The sequence below is a fragment of the Lacerta agilis genome, chromosome 5 (assembly GCF_009819535.1).
Source record: "Lacerta agilis isolate rLacAgi1 chromosome 5, rLacAgi1.pri, whole genome shotgun sequence".
Taxonomy (NCBI): Eukaryota; Metazoa; Chordata; class Lepidosauria; order Squamata; family Lacertidae; genus Lacerta; species Lacerta agilis.
In genome coordinates, this window is record NC_046316.1 from 84,531,270 (window position 1) to 84,537,602 (window position 6,333).

General features: G+C 43.8%; 1 non-coding gene across 1 annotated transcript; it reads left to right on the forward strand.

Moving 5' to 3' along the window:
• Nucleotides 1-5,569: 5,569 nt before the first annotated feature.
• LOC117047684 lies at nucleotides 5,570-5,728 on the forward strand. Its single transcript, XR_004426746.1, has one exon. It is a non-coding gene; the product is annotated as a U1 spliceosomal RNA (small nuclear RNA).
• Nucleotides 5,729-6,333: the final 605 nt, after the last annotated feature.

Consider the following 6,333-nt stretch of genomic DNA (forward strand, 5'->3'; position numbering starts at 1 on the left):
GGGAACCGCCAGAAGGCCCTCGGTGCTGGATCTCAGTGTCCGGGCTGAACGATGGGGGTGGAGACACTCCTTCAGGTATACAGGACAGAGGCCGTTTAGGGCTTTAAAGGTCAACACCAACACTTTGAATTGTGCTCGGAAACGTACTGGGAGCCATACGTTGGTGGGGCATAGGGATTTGTTCATTTTTATTTTTATTTTCAAAATATAGCCGGCCCCCGACAAGGTCTGAGGGACAGTGGACCGGCCCCCTGCTGAAAATGTTTGCTAACCCCTGGGCTAGAAGCAGCTCTCCAGGTTTCATAAAAAGGACATTCCCAACCCTGCCTCGAGATGCTGAGTATTGATACTGAGGCAAGGCAGCTGCTCTTCCAGCTAACTACAGTACATTTCCCTTGAGTGTGCCTTGCCCAGCCCTTCCTCCATACCTGGCACCAACTCTTCCTCTGACTGATATAATACCAAAGGATGCTCTATTGCCATCTTCTCCCATCACCTCTGGCTGGTCTCTTCCAATGCAGCGCAGTGGGAGATTGGAATCCCATTGTCAAAGCTGCCTCCCTGTTGTTTGCAGAGATAACAGCCACCCTGACATTTGATCACCCAAAGCTGAAACGACGGTAGTCATGCCATAGCTAACTAGGTGATGCATGATTTTTGCATTGCGCTTGTGGCATTTTATGCTATATCTGGATGAATTACTTTGAAGGGATGACATTTAGCAAAACGGTTGCTGGGAACTCGAGAGAGAAATTGGTCATCATTAAAGAAGAAAAGGTCTTAAAAGTGCAACTGAGCAGCCATCAGGTCTAATGGCTCTTTGTTCAAAAAGTAGTAGTGGTTCTCAAAAGATGCTGAGGGAGGGAGGGAGGGAGGGAGAGAAGCTAATTTTGATCCACATTATGTTCCAAGGTGCAAGAGCCTGGTGCTTAAAACTGCCACTTCAAACACATGCAAAATTTACATTTTTAAAAAATCATTATTTTTTGCATTTAAAGACATCAATAAGTCATGGTTATGAATCAACAAGTTATAATTAGATCCTGCATCAATGTCATATTAACTAACAGTATATGGAGAGGAGAAGGAAAAATGCAAGATTAATAGTTTTCATGAGAGCCTTTATAAATGTTTGGAACTTTATAAATATCCATTTATGGCAAATAATTAAAATTAACTTAGTTTATCATTAGCATCTTGTTAATTTCTTCTCATACATTAATTACATTTTACACACACACACACACACACACACACACACACAGAAACCCTTATTGTCAAGGGCACTTCCCAGCCAAAGGGATGCACGTGTCAGATAGCTAACTCTTTATTGTCAAAGGTCACTTCTACAGCTCTGGATCCTACACACCCCCATCTAACATCTAGGCAGCTGTTCCCAGGTCCAGATTCTATGGAGCAGTTGTAGCAACAGGGGACCACTCCCCTCTCCACCAGTTTATGTATCTTCTCCAGAAGCTGGAGACTGCACCCGCCAGTCCATGACGTTTATATACACATGCATATTTCCTGGAAGTGTGACTAGCCCAAGGTCACCCAGCAGCTGCATGTGGAGGAGTGCAGACACGAACCCGGTTCCCCAGATTACGAGTCTGCCGCTCTTAACCACTACACCAAACTGGCTCTTCTTCTTCTGGAGTTTCGGCCCAGGTTTGGACTGTGCCTATTCCAATGCTAATACCTAGGAAATCTCTTCAGTGTGTTGCAGTTAGATGAGTTTTCAGGTCATTTGGGGAATATTTAGAAGGTGGAGATGGAATGAGCATGTGCCAAGTGTTCCCATGATGCTCTTTGTGAAGCCTTCACTTGGTTCACTGCTGTGTTGACTACATAACCAACGGGGTAGCTGCTTTTCGGTGCTCTCCTTTTCTTTTGACCTTTCACCTTACTTGCAAGGCAGATGTGGCAGGAATCCCTAAGAAGACAGGATTGTGATCATGAGAATAAGGAAACCATTTGAAGGTCAAAATGTTTGCAGAGACTATGTCTCCAAACTACAGGTGACAAATGTGTGTTTCACTTAGGTGTCTACTGAAGGATGAGCAGAACAACAGAAGCTCATCCAAGATATCCTGTCTAACCAGGAAAGAATATGCAAAACATTTTTTACAAGTAGACACTCTGTTCAAGGGGTACCTTAGAAAAATAAGCCACATATATTTCAGACACGACCTTTCAGGTATAAACTGGATTTTCTCACCATTTCCCCCACAAAGACTATTTTCTCCCCCGAAACACATCCACCCATACCTCATAAAACCCCTCCTTTTTACATCATTAATTCCCCTTACTACATACCCACCAAGAGAACTGAAAAACCTATTTAAGAACCCCTCTCTATTTTCCTGTGTTCCATCAGCTCACACAGTTCCAATGATTTCCTGTTCCCTCTGTGTCACTCTCAAGGACCAGCCGTAACATGTGGAGCTAAGACTGTTCTAATGAGATCAAGGTAAAACTTTGCTGCCAATCTCCATCCTCTTGGGCTAGCAAGACAAACGGTTATGCTCATACCATTTTGCTTCCTTTGGTAGAAAAAGCCTTCTTATTCTCTTAAGATTAATTGTGCATAGATTTCTTCATCCTAAATACTCATGGCTCATCTATGTTTAAATCACATGGCTTACTGTGTGGTTGGGTTCATGTGCTTCCTGTCTTGTCATAATAATCTTTTGTGCAGGTCTATGTGAAAGTGTGTTTAGAACAGTGTATATTTTCTCCATGCATATGGTTTCATTACTCTCATAGAAAGGTATATTAAGGGTTCATATGTGGGTGGACATACAGGCGATTTCCATGTAATGTATGTGTGTAACACGTTCTCTACTCCACACCCCCCTGTGACCATGAGGATTAAGGAAGGAAATTAAACAAGAGTTGAGTTTCTCATGATCCCAAGTTTTTTGTGAGATCACACACTTTCCCAGAAACCAGTATGCTTGTCCGATCAATGTAGATACTAGATGCAGTCAAATTCTAAGCACCTGTTTTACTGCCTGCCTGGTTGATCTTGATTTTAATTGTATTTGAATATTTTTGCCTTAAGAACATAAAAGCAGCCTGCTGGATCAGATCAATTCTTTTCTCAAAATGGACAAACAGATGCCTATTGGAAGCCTGCAAGCAGGACCTGAGTATAACAGGACTGTGTTTTAACTTATTTTTGTTGTAAGCTGCCCTGAGTGGCTGGGGCAGCCCAGTCAGGTGGGTGGCATATAAATAATAAATTTATTATTATATTATTATTATTATTATATTATTATTATTATTATTATTATTATTATTATTATTATTATATCAGTGGTGAGTGGGGGGCACAGGGGGTTGCCCCAGGCACAAAATTGCTAGGGGCACAAAATTTCGACACCCAGTGCTCTCTCGATACAGCCGCATGCTTCCATCACTGGGCTCCATTGAAAATGGCTTCTCCATGCGAACTAGGAAGTGACCTTTCCAGGCAACAGAATGTTTCTTCTTTTCTTACCTCTGCAACTTTCCTGGGTGACGCAGATGCCGTTAGGCAGTTGAATGTGCATGTATACTCTGTCCACTTTCCTCCCACCCACCCACCTCCTCTGTTTGGCCCCGGACACTGGTAACCCATGCTACACCACTGGCAGGCCTCTCCCTGCTTATGGCGTTCTGCAACTGGTATTCAGAAAGCACTACTGCCCCCAAATTGTAGTGGGAGCATAAAAGAAAAAGAAAGGTAAAGGAGCCCTGACAGTTAAGTCCAGTCGTGAATGACTCTGAGGTTGCGGCACTCATCTCACTTTACTGGCCGAGGGAGCCAACTTTTGTCCACAGTTTTTCTGGGTCATATGGCCAGCATGACTAAGTCACTTCTGGCGAAGCCAGAGCAGCGCACGAAAACACCATTTACCTTCCTGCAGGAGCGGTAACTGTTTATCTGATTGCACTGGTGTGCTTTCGAACTGCTAGGTTGGCAGGAGCCAACGGGAGCTCACTCCGTCGCGGTGGTTCAAACCACTGACCTTCCAATTGGAAAGCCCTAGGCTCAGTGGTTTAGACCACAGCGCCACCTGCGTCCCGCCATCAAGGCTAGTAGCCATCAATAGCCACAAATTTGTCTAATCCTCTTTCAAAGTCATCTAAGCTGATAGTCATCATTGCCACCTGTGGGAGCAAGTTCCATAGTCCAAGTATGTGCTGCGTGGGTATCTATTTTCATTTTACCTGACCTGAATCTTGTATTTCATAACACTGCTGTACACTTGCTTGAAATGCCTGCACAAGGCAGTCTATAAATAACAAAAAAGAGATGCATTTCACTGGAGCCTTATCAAAAAAGGAGCTGGGGTTAATGTACAATCCATTTCGAGCAGCCTCCTCTCATTCTTTGCAAAGGCCTCTTCTTTCTGCGGATCCAGTGCAGAACTTAAAAGTCAGACCTTTGCATCCAGAAACCACATTAAATCAAGCTAGTGTGCATTATCCATTCCCATGTTTTAATCCTAGGAATCAAGCGGTGTTTTGTGAGCAAGAAAGGCAAAGAAAGTCCTCTGGGCTTCATTGATCCCTATTCTAATTCCCCTCACTTCAGATTACCCCAGCGAGTGAATCTGACCCTCTGTAACATATCTATCACTCGACTGACTACAGAGAGAGTATCTTGTTCTGCAGACAAATTATGCTGTAGTGTAAAAAGCACTCAGTCCCCCAACACGCTCCTGCCTCAATAGAGTTGCCGTGTCAAGAGCTAAATCTCCAATATACCAGAGTTCCTAGCTTGCCTACTCTATGATATATATGCATGAAGGTCAAGGGAAAAAGCTGTCACCTCCGATGTGTGTTTTTCACACAGTTATCTTTCTGGTCTAGAGGAAATTTCACTGATGTCAACCTTACTGATCTGAGGGAAAATAGCATGAGAAAAATCGGAAGAACCCATGCAAAAGAGAAATGAGACAGGGGCCATCCATGCAAACGGATGTTTCCGGCTTACACCACTCCAGCTCTCCGGCAGACTCACTTTAGATGCATTTTCCTCTTTAAACAGCATTAAGAAGTGGAAATTAGCTTTATAAATATAAATCAGTTAAGAACAATGCAATTTATGCCCAAGAATCAGATGCTTTTAGTTCCCCTTGGGAGCTCATTTACAAGGGAAATGAGGAAGTTGTTTCTTAATGGCTTCAGAAAAAAAACGGGTAGGCAATTTTGATGGATAGATTAAGCCCTTGTGTGATTTGATGATGCAGGATAAGGAAATCTGAAACACACACACACACACACACACACACAGAGAGAGAGAGAGAGAGAGAGAGAGAGAGAGAGAGAGAGAGAGAGATCCCAAATTACGCAACATCTCTGCATAAGGCCAGCATAAACCCATTAGTCACATCTATGCAACATCTGTATGCTATTTGATTCTAATTTTCTCTTTGAAAATGCAAATGCAAATATGAAAATATATATATATATTTTAAGTCTGAAGGTATTCCCCCCCCATTGTATCAGTGCCATTGTTCCCTTGGGGCAGGCTTTGCAAACCTGGTCTGCGTTCACACTCCCATTAATGTGCACTCATCGCCTCTCCTGGCAGGGGAGACACCTTGATCATGAAGGAGGTTTTCCCAGGGTGAGGCTCATCCATTTCACTGCAGGTGTGCTGACCCCTGCGATTTCCCCAAATGCGGGGAACTTGACTGCATAATTTGTGGTGAGAGCCAGTGTGGTGTAGTGGTTAAGAGCAGTAGACTCTGGGGAACCGGGTTCGTGTCTCTGCTCCTCCACATGCAGCTGCTGGGTGACCTTGGGCTAGTCATACTTCTCTGAAGTCTCTCAGCCCCAGTCAGCTCACAGAGTGTTTGCTGTGGGAGAGGAAGGGAAAGGAGAATGTTAGCTGCTTTGAGACTCCTTTGGGTAGTGAAAAGCAGGATATCAAATCCAAACTGTTCTTCTTCTTCCCCATCAACGCCCCTTAGTGTGTTCACAAACAGAAATTAACCTCACTCTATTTAAGCCATGCTGACCGTCCCCACATCATTCCACTGCATTTGTTGTTTTGCAACATTTCCTCAATGCTGCTGTATTATTGCTGCCTGGAATGGTGCCTTTGCACTTCAGCACAACAAAACTGTGGAACAGTCTCCCTCGGTGGGTTCTGGACTCTCCTTCCATGGAGGTTTTTAAGAAATGGTTGGATGGCCATCTGTCATGGCTGCTTTAGCTGAGATTCCTGCATTGCAGGGGGGTTGGACAAGATGACTCTGGGGGTCCTTTCCAACTCCGCATTTCTATGATTCCATGATTCCATGATTCGCCAAACATTTATAGTAGGAAAAGGTACAG